Source organism: Achroia grisella, unplaced genomic scaffold, assembly GCF_030625045.1.
Source record: "Achroia grisella isolate CSIRO2021 unplaced genomic scaffold, CSIRO_AGI_Agris_v1 utg515, whole genome shotgun sequence".
NCBI classification, from domain to species: Eukaryota; Metazoa; Arthropoda; class Insecta; order Lepidoptera; family Pyralidae; genus Achroia; species Achroia grisella.
This window is the reverse complement of record NW_026712908.1, coordinates 1,257,156-1,282,890: the sequence shown is the minus strand read 5'-3', so window position 1 is coordinate 1,282,890 and position 25,735 is coordinate 1,257,156. Positions and strand designations below refer to the sequence as shown.

Here is a 25,735-nt window from a genome sequence, read left to right as displayed (position 1 = left end):
TGCCGGATCGATGGATAGCCGTACTCGCGATCGATACGTCGTACAACCGCCTCAATGGGCTGCGCGCGCCGGACTTGTTACGTAACGCGCAGTAACAACACCTGTTGCTCAAATACTACCACCCAGTTATAACCCTACTGAACTAAATATCCCAGTCTACATATTTAAAGCGGATTCGGCTCGTGCCTTTCCATTTTGGACGGTTAGTCAGAGTCAACGCACCGCGGCAACCTTCGGCGCTGCACTCAAGGGTGCATAGTAGCGGGTAGTGCAGGACAGATGATAATGATCTTCGTTAACGTTGTGGAAAGCTAATGGCCACTACATTGTAGTACGGTATAAGGTATACTCGTAAATTTTAACGTAGTCCATAATGAAAATTCTGTTTGTTTTTATGGTTAAGTAGTAACATGTCTGAAATTTTATGATTATAATATATGAAAAATTTGCTAAACATTTAAGATTTTCCTAATATCGAATTTAAAACAATGGTTTATAAGTAATAAATGCCTTTTATACTGTCAGATATTTTCATCTTATACTGAAACAAGTATTTAATTTTTCTATTATGATATTACTATGTATTGTTATAGTAATCTATACATATAAATAAAATTGGAGTGTCGTTTTGTAATATTGAAATAAACTACATGCATATGAATACGTTACATATATCTACCAAAAAAACCAATTTTTACAATTTTTATCTGTCTGTCTGTCTGTTTGTTCCGGCTAATCTGTTGTAATAAGGAGTAACTTAGACTATTTTTATTTTTGAAAAATTCGATTTTAGAAAAATTTTCTGTTAGAATTTGGAATCTGTTTGATTTATGTTATACTTTGTATTTTAATTTTGGAGCGATAATATTATGATGACAGATATAAAACTAAACTAGTAGACTTGGTTTTATTTATCTATCCTATAAAAAATTGAAACAAAAAGCAGGCTAATCCCTCAATCAATTCAAATCAATTGTATGCATGTATTAAATTTGAAGCTTTGTCACCCTCACTTACAACAAAACAACTTTTGTATGAAACTGCTGAAAATGTTATTTTATAAAACCATAAAGGCAATACCAACTGTTATATAAAAAGTCTTGTTAATTGCTCTGTGATAGTGTAATAGATAGAGTATCTTATTGAGCAAGTAATCACTACGAGCTGATTTTCTCTTGTAGACTAAATACTACAATTGTCTATTATAATGATTTATGAATTTATTTTAATAAAATCTACGCTAAAATAATTAAGTCTCAATCGACATCTCGGATAACGGCATACAATAACTTTATAATAAATAGTCTCCATGGAACGTCGGAACATTTCACTAAACGGCAACCAAGTGGTACCATAATTAACAGCCCATTCTATGCCTATCTGTGCCCTCCAGAGAGATGCGTAATGTTATAAATATTAAATGCACGCAAGGGCTGTCACTTTCAATTTGCACGAATGCTTTGATCTTAAATATTAAAGGGAATGTAGGCAAATTATATTATTATTTTCATAGATTCAATAGTATATTACTTAAAAAAATAAACATAAAACAATTTGGTTATTTAGGTAAAATACTTTTTCATTTGATATTTTTTAAAAACTTCTACTTTATTGAAGTGAAGACCAATCTGGGTAGATTATAGGTATAATTTTAAGTACTTAAAAGAAAATCGAATTAACGATTTCTATTTCTTATTTTTTATTCGTATGGATCTATTTGTTGGCCTTCTCTACATAGATATTATTTAATTATCGAAACCTGAATACATCTTGTCAATTATACATGTTAGGATAGAAATAAGTAAAATAGTGTTAACCAACACGAAAAACTACAAATATAATTTTGGTTGAATATTTAACAACATCTTTACTAAGTTTAGACTGAGTCTAATTTTTAACAACTGGCCTTGCTATCCACATCATATCAATATGATCATTATACATGGAAGTTATTTTTGTTTCTGCATTGATTTTTAAACATAAATTTTGAGACTATTGAGAATGCAGTTTTCATTTATCTATAAAAAATTACTGTATGTAGAACAGGACATTAAATTATAGGTATTACAAAACAGCTCAAAACAAGTATAACAAAAACTTAATTATTGCTTATTTTGAAACAAAAATTAAAGTAATAATAATTGATTTTATAAAATTTATACAAATTGTTTATGAAGGACTTCTGAGGTTTGGGTATAAAAAATACCTATGGTTCAGGACTATATTATGGCGGACCTATGAGTAAATTGATCAGGATATTTTTGAGAATGGGAATAGATAAGTGTAATCGCAGCAATCTTTGTAGAGAAGAAATAAATATTATTTATGCCCGTATTTGAAGAACAAGACTCACTCATTTCCCCAAGCTCTGTCACTGACGGAATTATGTAGCTTCTGAAGGGCTACAACTAAAGTTTTCCACCCGCATTCAGAGGCTCCGTTTCCCACGGTACTTTGGCATACTTACTGGATAGAGTTTAGATGTACACAGATATGTCACATAGGACTAACTTTATGTTTTCCACACATCCAATGAACGTAGGTATCTATTGTACATAATGTTTAAATTACCATACTTGCTAATACTTCAGCATTTAATGTTATGTAAGTTTAGTATCATCATAATTTGAGACATTCAAAACAGAAAAAGAGTGAGTTATATTACAAGTAGTTATTTATTATTGTTTAGTTAGGAATGAGAGGAACATTGCACCAAATATTACTCTATTTTTTAGTCATCTTGGTTACTGCATAACCAGAAAATACATTACTAAAATAATACGGCGTGAATGGAAGTAGGTACACATAACCAACTTAAATTATTTTCTATATTTTAAGCGATGAGCACCAATTTATATGTACTAAATTATAATTTAAAAAAGTATACAAAACTAAAAAATAGTACAAATACTAGTACTGCGAAAATTTTACATTAATGTTAACCAAATATTTATAAAGGAAATTTCGTATTCGTTAAGATTTTTTTAAATTTAACTTGCATCGGCGTGGTAATAATAATGATGGCATTGCTGATCACGTGTTACAACTACACGCAATTAAAGCAACCCTTACGGAATACCGTTGAATACACTGGTCGACATCGGTTATTCTATTCTATTCGTAAACCAGCAGGCACTGGATGATAGCTGAATACAAAAACGCAATTAACCTTTATAAGCTTACCCGGAGGCTGAGTTCCATGAGTGGGCTCTTACATCGCGATAGACCCTAAATGTCAATCAGTCATGTACAGCCCACATTATTGTACGAATGAAAATCTCATTTTATCTTAATAATATATAATAATTTCGGTATATTTTCAACCCACAATTACAGCCACACCTACGCTTGTAATTATAATGTTCCTGTACTCCTTGGTAACAATAAAATTGGCGTGGGTGATGAATATATAAATAACGAAAACGTAAATAATTTACAAGGGTTTACTGTATTTGATCGACACACAACTTTTGTTAAGGATATGGCGAACAGCCGTGAAATTTGATCTTACTACCATATATGTAGGGGTTGAATCCGCAGTGTAAATAAATAATAGGGAATTACAACAGTAAAATACTATAATATGTAGAAAACAAACGATAGAAGTTACTTTTTATTATCTTTCTAAATACGAATTTCTAATACTATGTCTTCTAGCAGATTTTGCCGTGTTTTTTTTTATGACATCTTATAATTTACCCAAAATCTTTCACAAATAAATAATAATTATTAATGATATTATTCTATTCAGAATGTCCATATACATATTTAATAACAATAATATCTGTCTATCAATTGATTATCGTAATATTCCAAATTGATTTTAATATAATCATATCCCATATTCAGTTTTATTAAGAATGACAATAGGTTTCTTCCGAAGTTTGTAGATAGTCCTAAAGTATTATAAATAATATGAATATAGATTGGGTATGTATTATTAACAGAAGGTCGAGAACTCGAGAAACTACGCGACAGCTTTATTTAAAATGTCTAGACTTAAAACGACCCCTGGCAGGGTTATCGTTCTATGTTACGCCAAGCTGGTTGCATAGAGATGCTAAGAACTCTGTGTAATTTCTATGTTGAGACCTCGCTACACGTTTGTGTAATGAATCTATTGTACATTCATTTACAATAGTTTTGTTACATAAACTTGTGGCTTTATTACTTGTCACATGTGACATTATTCATAATGAAATGTACGGCATTTCAACTCAAAAATGACAAATTTTGGATATAAACTTTAATAAATTTAGAATCAATCTTATTTCCAAAATACTATTGTACATTCATCTTTATTAGTTATGTTCTTTATGTGAAATGATTCATAATGAAATGCCGTAACACAAAAATAAAAATTTTCGATTTAAACTAAAACTTTAAACTTTTAATTTAGAATTAATATTATTTCCAAAATAGTATTGTATATTAATATTTATTAGTTGTCACATGTGACATAATTCATAATGAAATACCGTAACCCAAAAATTACAAATTTTGGAAACAAGACTTATTTCCATAATGTATAATATTTTATTTATTGCCATTTATTATTAAGGGGGTGATATACAGTATACACCTATGTATATTTTTATAGAAATATTAAAAAAGTTCATAAAACATGCTAACAATTATTAGCACTTATGCAACTACGTAACTACTACCTCTCCCACGTGCCACCAAGAAAATAGGATTTTCTTTACATATATGCAAGTAAAACTACTACTATCTACCTACATAATATACAGTTAGAAAAGATTTTACTATAAGTTGTTTCCAACTAAAATACGATCCAAATTAAAACATAATCATGAACGTTATTTCACAGTTTGATGCTTTTCGATTAAATTTTTATTATCTGAAAAACGTGAAGCTCCAAGGCTGAGCTGTCTAGACAGGCGCCGACAGCGTTCGGATTAAGCCCGGACAACTACAGCGACTGACATCTATGACGTCATCTACCCTTCGATGATTGAGTATTAGTTAATGGTTGACATGACCCCTTACTTACATAGTTTGACCCAATGTATGTATTCAACACACATTTTTCATGTATGTATAGGACATTTTTAAAAGCATTTATGAGTATTAACCAACACCGAAATAATATTTGGTATAAAAAAATCATCTTGATAATTAAATTTATTCTAGTACAGCTTACATCTCAATTTTGAGAATACCACTGAGTATTTATTAGTGTATTATTTTAGTATTTATTATCCCTTATTTTTTTAATATATATATGTAGCATGTCAATCAGTGAGTCAGTCACCTGAAATATTACAACTATGTAGTCTTAGAATAAACTATTAAGAAGTAATTAACAAGCATTTTATTAATTCTAGATGTTTATGAAAACGACTACAAGTACCTAACTTAAACTTATATGTACGAAAACTACATAACTGGTTATAACATTATGTATATTATTTATTTCTTTACATTAATAAAGAGAAAGGGGCGGATTAATTTCTTTTTAATTACAATGTTACAGCTATAATACTATATAAGCTAACAATTTATCCATACAATCTATATTTACTTATGTATATAAATATAGTTAATAGGATGTCTATTTAAACTCCAATATTGTATTCAGTTTAATCGCATAAAGCGCGGTTAAGTAGCTCAGTCGAAACAGACTAAATAACACCAAACCCCGTCGGATTAGCGTTACCCGCATAACCGTTTCACTTACACAAGAAAAACGATTCATGCTCTGTAGCGGATAATTTATTCTGAATTTGCATTACAAAGACGAGAAACAGAAGCATTCTGAACAATACATTAGAGGATCTCCACTGAATAAGTAAAGGCTTTTAAGACACTGCAAATAATAAGAAGTTTCTCGCTAGTTGAATTTGTTCTATGGTGTTTAGTATTTGTATATACAAACATTAATATTAACTAGTATTGTTAAGAACTTTTTGGTTTTAACGTAGTTAAGTAAAATAAAAAATATATTTTGAAAAATTACAGTCCTCGTTATCCTGAATAAAATCAATTTAAAATCTTTCTGTTGTGAATATGTTTAATTATCTTACTTTGCTTATTATTTAAGTATTTATTAATTAAAGTATATTCAGTTTACTGTATAAATGATATAATTGCGAAAACGAATTGGTTTGTTTGTTTAAACAATACTTACGAAATTTGGCATAAAGTTACTTATAGACAATCGCGGACAATCTGCGAAAGGGGCGAGTACTTACAATATATGTATTGTATATTTATAGATTTTCTATATCTAACGTTCACCGTGAACCCTAAGAATACCGTCTACATTTTAAGATTACAAATGTAAGGATGTGAATTTGTGTTCATTTCATGATTAAGACACACAAAATTCGACTCGCAAACTTAGTATTTATATACGACCAATTCGGGACTAAACTATTTTATTGTACAAATGACCAAAATATATACAGTAATGTAGAAAATATCGCATGACACTCACATAAAGAAATTAGTTTATTTACAATTTAGCAAAATATAACTTACCTAACAGAAACAAGATTATAATCATTAGCGATAACTTCCCACTTTTTATAGTCACTTTTGTATGACGTCCCCTATGTCTGAAGAAACTACTCATTCGTTTACATTGGGATTACCAGTTGACGCCATATACTTGGGCTTTAGTGAGTCATCGTCGCACCGGCCGGGTCTGTTGTCTTCTATTACACGCCGTTGCACAGCCCTTTATTTTTCATTATCGTGTTGCCACATTATTTATAAGGTTGTATTGATCAAGTCTATTGTTCGAGCTATGTATAATAGATCACACCACAGCTAAATGTTTATAGCTAAGGTATTACAGTTGTCTATAACAAATGTATTTTCCTTTTTTTAACAACTATTTGTTTCTAACTACTGAACATTAACTGACTGACTATTATCAACCGGCGTGATATAATTTTCACTTCAAGTTTTTTAGATTTCTCTTGCATTTATACATTTGAACTTTCTACCTATAATCTGCCCAAACTCCTCCCTTAACACCTCATTGAAGTGATGCGATGTTAATTTTAAGTTTAAACTAGATATGTTAAATTTGATGATATGTTAATTTAATCCTTAAGGATAATGTTTATAAATACCAACGGCATAATATGATAACCTCATGATAGTGGTGCTGTTCGTATATACAACTATTGCCACTCTGCATCAGATAAGCTAGCTGTTAACCTGATTTCTATTTGATTTACAAATAATATACGAATTTAACAATAATTTACTACGTTATATAAGGGGAAGTATATATCTATCAAAGTATTATATACAGTTTTATATGTATAGACTGATACAACAGAATTGTAAAAATGATAACAATTTTGAAATGATCAAATATAAGTTAGAAAAATAACACTATGAAAGGTACTCTATAAAATTGTTTCTGTATTAACTGAATTTTAGATACTGCAGTGCAATTTATTAATAAACTAGATAATCATTTATACCTTAACAACCTATTACTTTCCCACTACACAGCATCGGTTTATCTCCATAAGCCTATTGATAGGAACATATAGTAGTTTCATTAACAAAAAAGTAGAATTAACTTGGTGTTAATCCGAGGAAAGTCGCAGGTGGAACGAGTATTAACATATAACTAACTGTAAGTAGATACTTTTCCATAAGAACTTATTTCAACAAGCCAAGTATTATGGGTGAAGTATTAAAATAATCAGTACTAAAAGGTGCTTCGGTGTCGAGTCACGTCAATGTCATTACGAAGTTTCCACATTATTAGTTTGCACTTGGCACATCCTTTGGAAGATTCTGGAACACTTTTAAAAGGTATTTCGACAGGGTACCGCTATTTTAATTACTTTTATACGCAAAAAAAAAGGTAATATATTTTTTGCATTGAAACATAAAGAATGAAGAAATAAAATGTAAAATTAAATTAGATCTTTTTTAGATGAGACGTTGACCCAATATGTACTTAATAGGGTAATGATTTAACGGCATATTATAAGATTCATCTAAATTACAGGAGAATTGTATGCAACTTATGTTCTTTTGTTATAAAGAATCAAAATGAGAAATTCCTTCACTCTATCATAGTGATATTAAATTAATAAATACTCATAATATTAATTATATACAAAATTTGTATGCTCTCTGGTAATGCCGGGACCGGCCACTAATATAAAATATAAGAAATAAACTATATAAATTATGATATATATGAACTACATAAAAATTTTGTACAGCTTTTCGGGTACATGCACCTTTTTAATTTATCCAGTAACACAAACCATACAACCAGTCTATTTTTTTTTACCGACCACTAAAAGTTATTTATTGGTAGTTAGTTTTCTTTTACATCAGGTACAGACAACTATTATTCAATTTCATATTAGGCAATTAAATATATATATGTATATATGTAAGCCATCTCACTCTTTGTGTGTTATGTTAAGGAGGATGATGTATAATATGGTGGTATGATGTGGTATTTAATTAGATCTATCCAAAGTATTGTTTAATTACTTGAAGGTTAAGGATTCTTATCACCTACACATTTAATAAGGTCACTGAACAAGTTGACCTTTAAAATTTTACTTCAAAAACAAATCATCTTAGCATAGACTTAGTCTCTAATTTAAGAAGACTTAAATAACATCAAGCTCCTATAAAAAGCCTGCTGCCAAAATCAATCTTTGACTCCCTTAATCTCTTTGATGATAAATAGACTTTATTACCACAATTTTAAGGTTGACATCAGATTTTCAGAACTTCACAGTTCATTAAGGCACTTTCACACGTCGGCTGCAGACAATCACGCCCACTTCAAGCCTGTGCGGTTATGTATGCCTAATGGCTTAAATTTCATCTATGAGTGTTTGTAAGTGCTCAGTTTTTTTTATATTAAATGATATTTTAATTGCATGCAACAGTGGACTAACCCTGTTTATATTACAGACTTCATTCTCTACCTCATTCTGCACCGAGAATTCAATATTACATCTCTCTAACTCTTTAATTTAGAATATAGCTTGTATCCCAATCCACAATAAAATAAAATACATTCAGACGAAAGTTATATAATGAAATATTATATTTTTAATTTAATATATTGCTACGCAACAAAATGACATCATACAGGACTCTATTATACGTGTTAGTCTCCATTTTGTAGAATAATGAAATTTTTCATATTATAATTGACTGAAGACATCCGGGTCTATACATCGTGGTGCCTATTTAATTATCTTTAAAGGCGAGATAAGTGGAACAACCGAAGCTTTCAGGAATTCAGGCTCTCCCCTAAATGGTAATACGACGTCGCTGAAAGCTAATTATCTTGTAGAAAAACGCCGTGTCGCACCGTCGCAACGTCACAACATTTTAGGATAATATTTTCTTTGTGTCGTAAGAAAGGAAAATGCTCTATTTTAATTTTTCATGCTCTTTTTCGTGTCACCGGCATGGCAAACAAACTGTTGGTGCACCTAGTAGTAGATAGCAAATATCGCCTATATACATGAAGTCATCGAGTTGGATATCACGTTATCCCGAGATACCGTAGCACCCGTCATGCATTGCCATTCTGAAGGATCTAAAAGTTATGCCTCCTTACCTTGTAATTTAACTGCCATATTTCATTCTCCAACCAAAACATAGATTACAAAAAAGCTACTCTGCGGCTGCAATGAGTGAGACAGTTGCATTATAATAAAAATGTATAAAATTATAGTTTAAATTATAATTTAAGTAGACATTTAATCATAAATATTATAATTTCAAAATTTAGCTTAATTATACAAATAACGTACAAAATTTATTTGATTTGTTTTTTCACTATATAGTCTTACTTTATTGTAGAGTAAAAAATTAATAATTGAAGGATAATAACAACGATATGAAGATTAGTTATTATTTCATATTACGGTTTAATATATTTCATTATTAATTAAAGGTTAATCTAATGGAAACGTATGTAGATGAGTTGGCTGTAGGTAGTATGGTTTTGTAGTTCTGTTCCAGTAAATTCTAAATGAATGGAGCGTACTATATTTACTTCTAAATTAAATAAACTACAAACAAGTTTGTAGCTCCTAACTACAACGTAAATAGTAGTCAACGCTACATTTATAAATGGAAACAAGCGACGATAGATTTTGCAAGATTTGCAGGAAACTTAATTTGATTACTTTTCTCGTATAAATAAATAATATATTGCGAGATTGTAAAAAAAATATCAACACTTTTATTAAGTAAGCACAAAAAAATAATACATCGAATGTATTTAAACACTATCCAGATATTTGTTCGTATTCTAGTCTTAAAAAATAATACAGTTCACCTTCAAATTTTAAATAAAAAACGGAAACTCTTAATGTAGCAAAAACATAACTGAGATGCACCCGCTCATATCAGTAAGTGACACTCCCAAGTATCACTCCATAAACCTGATGGGTATATACTCAGTTCGCACATAAAGAGCTGAGAAACAAAACGTCCCGTCTTAAAGCACAATGGCTGCCTACCCGGTCTAACGCCTCATCCTTCCCCCTGCCTACCCGAAGCTTACGCCCCCAGCGCCTGTCTCTGTGAGCGGCGTTTAATGAGAAGCGTTGAAACCTAAAATTTGGTGCCAACTCGAACTCTGGAGAGCTCTCTGTCAACAGCTAAAAAGTCATAAAGCCATCAGACTTAGAAAAGAAATTAAATTCTATCACTCACTCAATAAGACTAGATTGTAATAAATGAAATTGATAGAATTTTTAAAGATTCGTTTATGTGGACTTATCCGTAAGTTGCTTTTCAATAACGAAAGAAAATAGGATATTGATCTTTTTAAAGAACCTTTGTGTCTTCGATTCCATGTACTTGTATAATGCTATCATCTCATGAACAGGTATAAAAAATACATTTAGCTTATGAAATGCTTAGAATAATAAATGCTATTGTATATTTGCGTTTAAATATTTGTAACTAAGAATTATATAAACTAAAAAGCATTTATACAAAATGCTTTTATGCTTAAATATCAAAGTAGCCATAAATGGTCATATGCAAACAGTTTAAACCAAACATAGTAAAGACGGTGTACTAATGATTTTCAAAATATCTTAACTCCACTTGATAAGAAATTCTTTAAATATTGAAAAAGACAATAACAGAGCACTGTTCCATATATACACATATACAATAGCACCACAGACAATCCTTTATGGCGTGGTTACTTCGGCATTCTGCCAGCTCGGTCGCCCAAGTAACTAGGATTACAAATATGAAATCGTGGTATCTTTGTGTACATAAATCCTCGGAACAATCGCCTTGCGATGCCCGTGGAGATACCAATAATCTTCTCTGTTTTCATAATGATGCAAACAGAGAAGATTATTGGTATTGATAATGATCAACATTAATACTTATCGCCACACTACTACTGAGACTATTTAGCACTTAATTGTAGTATACATTTCGACTTAATCCCTCTTCCTGTATACTAAAGTTGTAATTATTTTACCAGATTTCTAAATACCATATATGTACTTTTCATAAACATTTTTGTTTCACGTCGTTTTAAAATTGGATCAGTAAATTAAGCTTAAAAGACCCTAATTAACGCGTACTAAGTTTCTATTTAGAGTTTTCAAATAAAATTTACAATGGATAAAGTTTAGAGGATAGATAGAATCAGAATGACATAATGTTATTTTAATGCTGGAAGGGACTTGTTATCAATTAATAACTTTTATAACATTAATGAAAGCAATTTTGTAGTAGCACATTTTATCTCAAGTATAACTTGTATCATTTACTTGCTATTTAAGTATATCTCTAAGTAACCCATCACTTGGCTACAAATATTAACTGATAACTCTTATTTTGTCCCCATATGTACAGGATACACTATATAACCAGGTACCGACTACGAATATTATATCCGTAATATGTTTGATGATTGTCAATAGTAGAGATTAGTGATTCCATTGCTCTAGCAATGTACGAACTCAAGTCGACCACCATACGGTTCTTCCTAGGCGTCAGTAGGCTAATTCACCTAACCTGACTTAATACTCCTATAAACCTTTACTAGTATCCCGCCAGCATATACTCCATCTTCTATTATCAACATTCCATCGTCATTCATAAAAAGTTTTTTACAGCGTTTGACAACGGTATAATACTAAATACTAAAAACGATATAATATCAAAGTACATAGGAATATGAATAAATTATGACTCATCTATTATCTGATTTACTTGTTTATCATACAATTAAATAAATATGGAAACTGTGTAGTATAGATAAGCTTATCTCCCTTATCTGAAAATGAAACACGTTTCAATATACATAAATAAACCAGTGCTGTCAAATGAAAGACATTAATTGCCTAAATGGATTGACAGTCCAATGTAAATCGAAATAACGGATCTTGGATGGAATCGTAGCATTATTTAAATAAAACCGTTAATTTAAAATAATTTATCAGATAAAAGCATAAATAACATTTGTACTTTCTGTTTTTATATATTGTGTATGCTGTTGGTTACGAATTAAATATGTAAATAAAAAAAAAAAATAGATTATCCGTTTGTTTTTATTACCGTTATGTACATGATCGTTATCCGACGCTATTCGAATGAAATTCAATATAATAATGAAACTATATTTCTGAAATAGAAATAGAAATAGAAATAATCTTTATTCAAATAAACTCATTACAAGCACTTTTGAATAGTCATATTTTGATTCTACCACTCATTCGGAATGCAGATTCATCACAAGAAGAATGAGCAAGAAACTTGTGTGTTGCTCTTTTTGATAAATGTTTTTTTTATATAAATAATTACAGTGTAACAAGTAAGAGGCATGCGACAATCAACATAGAAATCGCTACGCACTCATTATTAGTGTAATCAGATAATATTGTCAGTGCTATGTATTTAAAATTTTTCTACAAAAACATTATTATCGTTAACGAATTCTTCAATTTTATAGTAAGCTTTTTTGCAAAGGAAGTGTTTTATTTGACATTTAAATCTTTTTTCTGGCAGATTTATAACAGACTCTGGTATTTTATTGTAAAACCTTACGCAATTGCCATAAAACGAATTACTAACTTTAGCCAAACGACATTTAGGTAAAATCAGTTTGTTATTGTTACGTAAGCTTTTATTAGTGCAATCACTAACTCTTTTGAAACTGTCTATATTCTTCCTGGCATACATGATGTTTTCATAAATATATTGAGAAGCAACGGTGATATTTGATTCCTTAAAGCACTCTCGCAAAGACTCAACCCATGCTATAAATGGAGCGAATGGCCCTCTTTTGTAAAATAAATATTGTATTTATATCAGCTGCTTTGCCCCATAACAAAATACCATACGACATAATGCTATGGAAATAGCTAAAATAGACAAGTTTAGCCGTTGCCACGTCTGTTAATTGTCTAATTCTTCTTACCGCATAAGCGGCAGAACTAAGTCGACTCGCTAATTTAGTAATATGGGCACCCCATTGCAACTTGGAATCTAATGTGATACCTAGAAATACAGTATCATCCACAAAATTAATAGGTTTATTGTCCAACATGATTTTTGAATCTACCGGCCTTACATTGGGGAAGTAAATTTGATACATTTAGTTTTATTTGCATTTAGTAACATATTATTAGCCGTAAACCATTTTAAAACATAAGAAAGAGCACCGTTTACTTCGTCCAAATCATCAATATGTCGATTGACTTTGAATACTAATGAAGTATCATCAGCAAACAGAACTATGTCAGCTATCTTTTCTACCATATAAGGAAGATCATTTATGTAAACTAAAAATAAGAAAGGACCTAAAATAGAGCCCTGAGGAACACCCATTTTAATACTAGTTCCTTCAGACTTTACACCATTTATTTCGACAACTTGCATTCTATTATTTAGATAGGATTTCATCATGCTTTGTGCTTCATATCTAATACCGTAATGTTCAAGTTTGAGCAAAAGTGTTTCATGTTCAACGCAATCAAATGCTTTTGAAAGATCGCCAAATACACCGACTGCATCCTGAGACCTCTCCCAAGAATCAAATATATATTTAATGAGAGCTACACCGGCATCAGTAGTTGATTTACCAGCCGTGAAACCAAATTGTCGACTGTGAAGCAGTTTATTTACTTTATGTTGTAGCATTTGATTGAGCATAATTTTTTCAAACACTTTACTCAATACTGGTAAGATAGATATAGGCCTATAATTACCTACCACAGTTTTTTCTCCTGACTTAAAGAGTGGAGTTATTTTGCTATGTTTCATTAAATTGGGAAAAACACCGTCAGAAATACATTTATTGAAAATAATTACTAAATATGGAGCAATAACATCTATAGCGGTGTTAATAACTTTAACAGACATGCCCCAATGGTCTTCAGTATTTTTTAAATTTAATTGTTTAAATGTTTTAGTAATTGTAGCAATGTCAATAAATGTAAATTTAAATGTAACCGGACAAGAAACAACATTATCAATAAGGAATGATTTAGCTGTACCAGGAGAAGAGTCCAAAAGGAAGTAATATCAAATATTAGCGAAAAAATTTTCAAAAATATTGACAATTTCTTTTGTGGACGTTACTAGTTTATCATTATAATTTAGCGTAAAATCGTTATATGGACTTTTAACTTTGCCAGTTTCTTTGTTAATAATATTCCACACTGTCCTTATCTTATCCTTGGACTCTTTAATTTTTTTATTTAGATAATTAGACTTTGCTACATTACATACCTTTTTAAAAGTTTTTGAGTATCTTTTTACATAATTTACGAATGTACTATCGAAACGGTATTTTTTTTGAGCATATAAATCAAATAATATATTTCTACTTTTAAGAATTCCCTTTGTAGCCCATTCTGAAAATTTTGTTTTGTTAATAATACTGATAGTTTTTTTGTTAAAAGCCTTATTATATTCGTTAGAAACAATATTGAAGAAATCTGTATAAAGTTTGTTAGGTTCATTAGATGGAAGATAAAAATCTAATTTACTACGAACTGATATTTTAAATTTATTTATCTTATAACTGATATTTTAAATTTATTTATTCATCCTCATCCTTAAGCAATATGGGCCAATATTGTTTTAATGCTAAGTTAGTTTAAATAAAAATATAATACATAAACTATTATTGAAAAATCTAGCAAAGTTAAGTGCTGGCGGTGTAATTTCAATTAGGTAAGATCTCTATCTCACCTAATATTCGAAAGAATAGGAGAGGGTCTCTACCCACTCTTATTCTTTCGATTATATTTTTAAATAGCTACGAAACAGCTAGTAATATTACTAACGGTTCTCCCCGGCTTCACACGAATATTTCAATTATTGGATGGGCCTTAAGTAACTGACTTCTAATATTATTTTAGGAATAGTTTGTATAAATTGCTTATTATTATAAATTCTGTATAAATACAAAGATAGACATTAAAACAGTGTATTTGCTGTTGTATTAATGATAATTTCATCTTCTTGTTTTCGATTTCTTGTTCTCGAATTACGATTTCGTAGCAACGTCGATGTAGGTACGTATTTCGTAGACAGCACACTACAAAATAGGTTTTTTAGAACTTATATAATTTAAAGTTCTTAAAACCACATAAGAGAGAAAAATATATATACCTATGTAAACTTGATTGATATCAGATATGAAGCAGTAATATTTTCTACACGAAATATTCAGAAATTTCAAGCAATTATTTCTCCATTGTACACATAAATTCTTGAACATTTTGCTTACAAAAGAAAAATTATTACTCTGTGTTTCGATTATTTTTCTCTTATAATAAACAAATTATTTGCTTTTTTAGGATTAAAATTTACTTTGTACTACACACTGTGTGAGTGAAATTAGATACATAAAAGAAATACACTTTAAATACTTACTTTCTATTTTCATAATAATATATTATGAATTTGACAGCCTCTGTGGACGTTTTAACACCCTGCTTTACTTCCGATGATCGCGGGTTCGATTCCTCGCATGTTCCAAATATTTGTATTCATGAGTATGATTGTTAGCATCGGTCTGGATTTTTTCTATGTATATTACGTATAGATTTACAAAAAAATATGCAAGTATTTATATCAGTTGTCTAGTACCCATAACACAAGCTCTGCTTACCACTTTAACTAGATGGCGCTGCGTTAATTGTCCAGGTTTATTTATTACGTTTTATGAATTACCTACATATTATATTTTTAACGTGAAACATTTGATCAAAACAATTCGTTATTTTAATCCACAAAAAATAATTGTACCCAGTTGGGATGTTTTAATTGACCAGATCAGGAAAGTTATCCAGATCTACCTAGTTACTGTCCTCGTATGCGTGTAATTGTATTATACTAAAAGCATTTTTATTTAATTAAAATCTTACTCGAAGCTTTCAACAATTCCACTCTATTTTATGATGTGGTTTTTACATATAATCTTTTTTTGTAATGAGATTGTGAGTTGTGACTTTGGCTTGTATACATGAATCGTACCGGGGCATCCTATTATCAAGTAGTACCGTACTACCACTCATGCGTTGCTATTCCAAAGTACTAAGATGTCATACCTCTTATCCTAAATATCACAGCTTTGTCTTCAACCTTCTACTCTTCAACCAAAAACATATAACAAACAAGGGGCACCCACTGCTGCCTACGCAGATGAGTTTGCACAAAGCCTGCCACGATAAAAATATTATTGAGTATAATGCTCTACTTGAAGATGATATGAGTTTTTATCGCTCTTTCTTTTATATTGCCTAATACCATTTGACAATTCAAATCTTTTCGTGTTTTCCCACGCAGAGAACCGAATAAGATAACTATAGCCAACTATTTATCTACAAGGAAAGACACGTTTGTTAAACATTCAGTATTTGTAAGAATCGTCCGATTAAATAAATATAAACTATAATATAGATATCAAAAGCTCACGTAGAAATTGAAACCAACTAAGTAAAAATGCATCGGTTTTTGATATGACAGATGGCGAAAATATTGTTACTCGTCGATCGTAAAATGGGAACTACGGATTTGAACGGATTCAAATTGCTTTGTTGAATTTACTACCGCTTTATATCAAAAGCCATTTATTTCTAATCTGGAGAGGTCAATAAAATCAGTACATAGGTTCTTAAATGTACAAAGTCTGTACATTGAGTAAATAACTCATGTCTACCGCACAAAGTACATTCCATAAATATTGCCTATTTGTTTTGTATACGACTTTTAAATCGTCTATCTAAATATAATAAAGAATAAAGATTGTATATTAATATGTTAGTTCGTGTGTCTATTAGGATCAACTCGATAAATAGTTAGCCGTTTTAAAACTTTATTTCACATATATATAGATAGTTATTATCAAGGAATAACGTAGGCTGTATTTCACGTGGGCTATGCTACAACTTGAAATAAATCTATTTTAACTAGTTATATTTTTATATCTTTACATAGTATAAAACAAAGGCGTTACCGCTGCTGCCGCTTATATCTTTTAATTTTCGCAATATAATCTAAATTTCAGCAATATCTATTAATCATTATTAACTACTGTGAATAAACTTATTAATAAGTTCACTCTACATTTTACGTAAAAGAAACTGAAGCTCTATAAAGTTGGGATGAAAATCTTTTATAGCAGAACATATTGTGATACTTTACGCGTGTAGCCCACGCAAACTGTAATAATACGATTGTGAGCAGAACGTCGTCCTACGCATGATACCACATACACAATTGTTATGACGTTATTGTACTGTTGTTCTACAATGGAACATGTGGCTTTTGTAATTAATTTCATATGATATACTAGCTGTGACCGTGGTTTCGCCAGCATGAAATTTATAGCCTATGTCTTATTCTCATGTATTATATACGCTATATTACAGTAAAGTTTCATCAAAATCCGTTAAGTAGTATCCGTGTAACCATCCATACTCACTTTCGCATTTCTAATATTAGTAATATTTTTTGTATAATAATTACATAAATTTATTAACACTGGCGTAAAACTGGGGTATTTTACGCGGATATTATTATTATTTAAAACTTTATTGACCAATAAATTATGGTACAAAAACCGAACTTAATACTATAGGCATTCTCTATCAGTCAACCTTCGAGAAATGAAGAAATACTCAATGGTGGCTTGACATTGATTATATAAATTACATGTATACAAATATTAGACTAAACTAGAATAGAATACACATTAATAATATAACATACACATGCACAACATATGTACATACAATACATAATATATATACAAATACATTTAATATGATGAATATATTACTTGTTATGTGACAGTAAACTTAAAAGATGAATAAGAACATTTTTTTAAAAGTATATATTTATTGGAAATAGGTTGAATGCGTTCATTTGAAGATTGTAGAAAAGTATGAGATAGAAAATTTAAATTAATTAAAAAAAAGAATAAGATAGTTTTATGAAGCGGAGTTTGTAGTAAAAAGGAGTCTTTAGAGAGGGTTGTTTCCTAAATCTATAAAAATGCATTAATATTGACATAAAATCTAATCGAGAATCTAATAAAAGAGAGCGATATTACATATCTAAATTTATGTAATACTATCTATATAATCTTTACATAGTATAACTCTCTCTTAAATAGTCTAACTCTTCCACTATTGGATTTTAATGCAGTTTTTAGCAAAAGATAGAGTGATTAAGAGGAAAGTTTATATTTATGTACACCCGTGCAGAGTCGGGACTGGTAGCCATCTATATATAAATTACAATTGCTTATAATAATGCTATAATCATTAATAATTTATTAGTATTCAAAATTAATAATTCAGTATACTTTACGTAATTGCCTTGAATATTACCCTTTAAATAATTAACCGATATTTTATTTACTCTATAGTTTCTGCTCACGTTTATGTATATTTTACGTTTTTGTATACTTGTATTGTAATATTACTATTAGATATATGTCACCGTTATACTGTCTGCTTATATATAATTAATATCCTACTTGATTACTATACATACTCCTAAAAGATATAAAGATATGCCCTACCCTACAGTACAAAAAATAGAGACCGAATAATATACAAGTAAGGAGGATGGCAATTAACGCAGTCTACTCAATAAATCGCTACAACAACCAATAGATGCTTGCAACAGTGCTATTTTATGAAGTAACCTAATGCTATTGACTACAGCTGACCTTTACGGCTTCACGAAGGAAAATGGGAGTGAGGGCAAAGAGCACTCCAAACTCGCAAAAGACTTGTAAACTCCTTCCTGACGTATACAAGGATGCAACAAGGACTGTTATTGGAATGACTTTCGGCAATAATTAATATTATAATCGCGAAAGATTGTGAGTATAGATGGATGGATGGATGTTTGTTACTCTTTCACGCAAAAACTACTGATTGGATTTTGATGAAACTTTGTAGTAATATAGCTTATACATCAGAATAAAATATAAGCTATAATTTAAAAAGATATTATTTCAATTGGGTGAAATATAAATGTCAAGTAAGTGTGATGCAGACTAACTTACGCGGGTCAGATAGTTATTACATATGTAAGTATTTGTTTCCTCGGTTTACAGGCGTAAGAGAATATAAAGCAAATGAAAAACTTTTATTAAAGTAATATGGCTCTTATTTAGAAACTAAATGACGTAAAAAGTACGATAGCGTGTATTTAAGGTATTATTTATGTGACTTGATTAACAAATTATTTTTAAGAAATATTACAGTGCTTTATATACAATTTATTATCACTTGTTCAAGATCATAGGTCATTGACTAGTTTTTCTTTTCTATTCTAATTAATTGAATATATATTTTTATTACAGACAGCTTCTTATAATTTACCATAGGTACTTATACAGTAATCTGGTTGTGATCTCGACATTATCAATACATAGTATAAATCAAAGTCGCTGTCTGTACTTCCCTATATATGCTTAAATATTTAAAACTACGATGGATATAAAAAAACGAGACGATGGATTTTGAAGCTGTTTTTTTTAATAGATAGAGTGACTCAAGGTTTATATGTATAATATATGTACACCCGGGCGAAGCCGGGGCGAGTAGCTAGTTAGTGTACAAAACGGGACATATTATGTGATAAAAACTATATATATATCACAAATCACGGCAACAAATCAATTTCATTTTTAAATACTGGTATTCCCACGGTTCTACCCACGTAACATAGAATTAAAAGTATTCATAGTCGGTAATTTCATTGACAAATGTCACCCTCATAACCGAAAATTACAGGTATTCTTTTTACTTATTCTTTATACTTTTGCCGTACAATATGAGTTCCAAATATTGAATATTTTTACATATTCTTCGTAGTCTCAAAAATCGCATATTTTACAACATACTAAAAAAATCTAAGTATCTGTTTGTAATTTCAAATTAACTGCCTAAACTATCAATAAATGCAAGTAAAGTATATATATATATATATATGGTATATCAAAATTTATAATTTCATTTGTTTTTGTCTGTCTGTTTATTCTTCCTAATCTCTGAATCGGCGATCAGCGATTTTGAGAGGATGTTTACTAGCAGATAACTAATGTTATAAGTAACTTAAGCAACTTTTATTTTACAAATATTATTTATATTAATAAAAAAAAAGATAAATTCCGCACGAACGCAGTCGCGGGTAAAAACAAGAACATAATAAATCCTTTAATATATCCACATAATAATAATTAATTTGTATCTCCATTGTTTATTGATCTTTCATGACGTCATAATCTACCCGTGTGTGTAGGTGACTATAGCTAGAAATTACGCATTCACATAGAGCATACAAATTAGATATGCTTTATATGAATTGGTCATCTAAGAGTAAAAATAAGGTCTGAGAGACGCCAGTGCGTCGCGACATAAGGCGGGATAAAATAGGCCACCAGATCAAGGATCTAACTGATCTAAAAAGCATGCTAACCTTTTATTATAATGATGAGTCATATATCGTTAAGTTCTACTAATCATTTTCAATCTACTACATAATGAAGATTTGTTCAAAGATATTATTATTAATTTTATGTAAATGCACTATTTGAAGAAACGACTGGTTTAAAATTGTGAATTTGTGGTATTTTATCTCACACTTTTTCATAACTGTCTACGAGAATTTGTAGAACTATAAATGTTAATCTTTCGTGATAATTGTTTCGACTTTAGACGGAAATGTCATCATTTTTACATGTAACATATTTTCTTACACACTTATTAATTATAGTGACGTAATTGAAATACTCGTAAATACATTTTTTTTAAGATCGTCATTAAATTTAAAAGTTGTCACTAAACAGTATATCATTATACACCTTCAATCAACTATGACAAATGAAACGTGCTCAAAAAATTTCTATTCATTTTTTAGTAGTTAAGAGTAAATATTCTTACTGATATTAAACATATTTTTGTTTATTTAGATACTTTTTAATACCACCGGTATAGTGATTATTAAATTTACGATTTTTATAGTAGAGTATAATACTGTCCAAGTTAAATATCACGCAGTCATTGTTCTGAGTATATGTATAACATACGTATAAGGAATAAATTACTATGTAGAGTTTAAACTAGTCATCCTATAGCAAAACACCACACGGGTCATAGCGGTATAGGTGCAAAACTATTTAAGGTTGCCCATATCTGTATACTTAGGTAAAGGTATCTGATTCTTCTGATATACTATACTTATAAGAATGATAGGTGATTACGCTAAGAACATTGTATGCATGGTTATCACAATTTTGTTTCTTAACGCATTTTTATAGTGTTTTCTATTAGAATAAAGATTTATATTAGTTAAATTATTAAATGGATATGAATAACACCTGGCGGTGTTAGTTCTATAGCAAACAGATCTTGTATTAAGGGTATAAAACAACTAATAATTCATTCACGGCTGAAATGTTCTACATGAATAAATGATTTCTGATTTGATTTTATTTAATATGGAAAACACCTAGATTAAAACGAGTAGTTATTAGTCATAAGTGCATATATATAGGACTTTACGAGATGTAAATCCTTTGCCATCTAAAGATGATACAGCGTATTTAAACGCTGAATTATTAAAGTTAAGAAATATCATTGTAACAATATTTAATCCTACTTATATACAGTTAGTCATAGTTGGTTGTAAGTCCATCTACAATATCTATAATAACGTCTTGGCGTCTTATTACGTAAGACGGTGACCAGATGGAAGAAAATTACTTTTGCTTCATGGCTGAATCAGAAAATTAAAGATAGAAGACGCCTGTAGCGCAGTTGTTGCTTTCAGTAAATAAGGCGCCGGATTTGATTTTTATCCAGTCCATTTAGCAAACTATTTTTTATTGAATCGTAAATTATATATTTTTTATTAATACTGCGTTTTGATCTAGTACGCTATTTAGTATTTTTAATGACGTAGTAGAAATATATGTTTACTAGCTGACTCACGTAACTTCGTCTGCATCACACTTACTTCACATTTATCATTATAATGCACCCAATTTACATATTATATTTTTAAATTATAGCCCATTCTGATGTATAAGCTATACTACTGTAAAGTTTCATCAAAATCGGTTCAATAGTTTTCGCGTGAAAGAGTAACAAACATCCACCTACTCACAAATTGATGCTTTTATAATATTAGTAATATCACAGATAACATAATATTGTTAAATTAGAACGCAACTTAGATTGTATATGCTAAGCATATATTACGTTAATACTTAATACAGCTAATGCTGTACCCGCGATTTAGTCCGCGTAAAATAGTGACTTTTTCGAAATAATATTTAATGACCTAACCCAATAAAATTCAAATATTTTTTTCATCGTTTTAGCTTCAAAATGACAGTATAGAATTCCATATAATTTAATTAACAGCTTAAAAATAAGCTTCATACAACCTTTCATCCCCCCTTTTCAATTTCAACACTTTTTTCGCAGTAAACAGTAGCCTATATCCATTCTCAGGGTCTATACTATCTGTGTACCAAATTTCAGTAGCAGTTTTGACTTGAAAGCGAGACAGACAGACAGAGTTACTTTCGCATTTATAATATTAGTAAGAATTAGAAGTGACACCACTGAATGGAACTGATGACAACATTCAAGTTAGATTGTTAGATATATATGTTAAAGTAGGTATAAAAAAATATTATATTTGACAAATGGCACTAGGAGAGCAAACCTCGGAGATGTGTTATTCGTATACTAATTTAGTCAACTTGAAGCACTATAACATACTTACCGACAACAAATAAAACTAATTTATTAGTATGTGTATAAAGAACCCCCTATTATATATTTCATATTACAAACGTTAACTAATACCCTGTGCTGTTGTCCTTTACGTGAATTAGCATTATTAGTTATACTATAAGGAATAAATATTTTTTTAATCCAATACCTAAATAAACATTTAAATCAAAGATTCTCGACACCAGACACTCGTACTAAGTTGTTGCTTGTTCATCAATTGGAGTCAACTTGATAAATCACGTGAATTCAGCTGGATGATCTGATGCTCTGAGTACTAGAAAACTAAGTTACTTCCAAGTTAGATCTATTATGACTTAGTGAATTGTCACATTGGAAGTGACTTTATTTGGATCAGTGGTCTGAATATAATCGCTTTGATATCTATTTTTAACAATGTGCACGATGCAATTTTTTTGTGTAAAAATATTGTTTTTTTACATAATATACATAACAATGCCTTGTTAGATGTCATTTAATTTACACTTTCTGTTCTTTTTCTTCTAAATATTCTTTTGAATAAATTTGCTCATTTTCATTATGTAGCCTTATCAGTGATAAAGAATAAAATAATAATAATACCCAGGACAATTCACACAGTGCCATCTAGACCAAAGTAAATACAATACGATAACTGATACAAGTACATAATTTTTTTTTCGTAAATATATACATATTATACCTAGAAAACACCCAGATTTATATAAATAATCATACTCTTGAATACATATGTTTGTGCCGATGCAAATCGAATCCTTGACCGCCGAAAGTGAGGCGGTATGCTAAACCGCTAGACCACCGAGGCCATAAATCATAAAATACCTATCAATACTCTTATTATTAATGTTTTTCATTAGTAAAACATAAACAATTTTTTTTTTTATTTACTTATATAGTACTTTATCAAAATAGTCAGATAAGCTAAAAAAGGTAGAAACAAAATAATATCTACGTATCTATAGAGTCCCAAGGTAGCAAGTAGGTGTAAATATCGCTCAAGTGAAATGATGATTAACCACTAAAGTTTAAACTCAGGTATTAAATCAATCAATCTATACCAAGGTTCTTCAGAGAACATGTGACACGTACCTACTCCTGACAGTAGATTAATTGAACCGTATGTACATAGGTATTATGACGTTAATGTAATGAACATATAGATGTAATAAGTACCTACAATATAAATTGTTGTCAAGGACTATGTTCTAAAGAAAGTACTGAATATGAACGTGGAGAAAATAGAGCAAAATGGAGAAAACGACCGGGAATAAGATGATTGGATTGTGTGGAACACGATATCCATATAAGGAGCGTACTCGTAAACTTAGCTATGAAATAATGGCTATATGTGTCCATAATACGTTTGTACAGGTCATAGAAATAATTAGGCTCTAGAAGACTTTATTTTAAGTTTAATAAATTAATTTATCTGATTATCTTATCTACCTACACCGTCCATTCTTTTATATTTTTTAATCGTATGGTAATTAATTATTTTAATTGTAGATACGAAAATATAATAATTACACATTTATCTTTTTTGTTATCTCAGTTTTGGGCATCAGTTTATCTTTATAAATAGCAATATTTTACATACAATCTATATTCTAAATTTTAGTGAAAACCCTAAGGAGTGCAAACAAATTTGAGCTCAAAGAAAAATTTATGTATGCTCGTTAAATACATCTTTAAAATTTAAAGAAAAGCTCTTCTTTAATTTTAAAGAAAAGCTAACAGTTAGTTAAACTTATATTATACACATATAAATGGTAAGGAAATAAATACTAAATACAATATCTACTGTACGTATGTACATGCGACCTCTCTAAAAGTCTCATCCGCGTAGCGCCGTAGCTTGGCGTAGCTTGGCGGAGCCGAGGGGCTAAAACCGAGTATATATCGGGATTTCCCCACAAATTCCGTAAGCAATTTTAACTTAGAAGCGATTCCTTTGTACATAAAAAAATGCAGGTAAATATAATAAATACCAAAACTAGTTGTTTTTTGTTGTAATTTATTTCTAACTATTTTCCTAATCTGAGAATTAATGACCAAATACTTTAAGTGTTAAAATGGATTTGTATAACAAGAGAACCACAGCAAGATGTGTCTATAAGAATGTGTAAATTTCACATGTTAATATTGTTATTTTTTAAATAATTTATATACAGACTACCTTGATGATAATAGCGGAGGATACTCAAATGTTTTACACTTTTAACTTACTCACTAAATTCAAATGTAGAGAACATTTTAATTTATAAATTTCTTATTATTATTATAATATATATATTTATCGAAATAATATCGTTACGCTGTTACAAAAAAATATATCTCCGTTAAGTTATTTTCTATTATACCTAATAATTTGACATTGCCATAATATAAACTCTGCTTAATTTGGGACGAGATGGAGCTGTGTTAATTATAGACAATCATACTCA

At 29.8% G+C, this 25,735-nt stretch overlaps 2 protein-coding genes across 3 annotated transcripts in view; one reads left to right on the top strand and one right to left on the bottom strand.

The window, feature by feature from the left end:
- Positions 1-25,735, bottom strand: part of LOC131846982 (rho GTPase-activating protein 100F) — a 48,916-nt gene that overhangs the window by 21,812 nt on the left and 1,369 nt on the right. The window lies entirely within an intron of this gene.
- LOC131846990 (transcription elongation factor 1 homolog) overlaps positions 10,188-25,735 on the top strand; it is a 380,500-nt gene continuing 364,952 nt past the window's right edge. The window contains exon 1 of the mRNA XM_059196420.1: positions 10,188-10,193. The gene's annotated coding sequence lies outside the window, so the exon portion shown is untranslated. The remainder of the gene's footprint in view (positions 10,194-25,735) is intronic.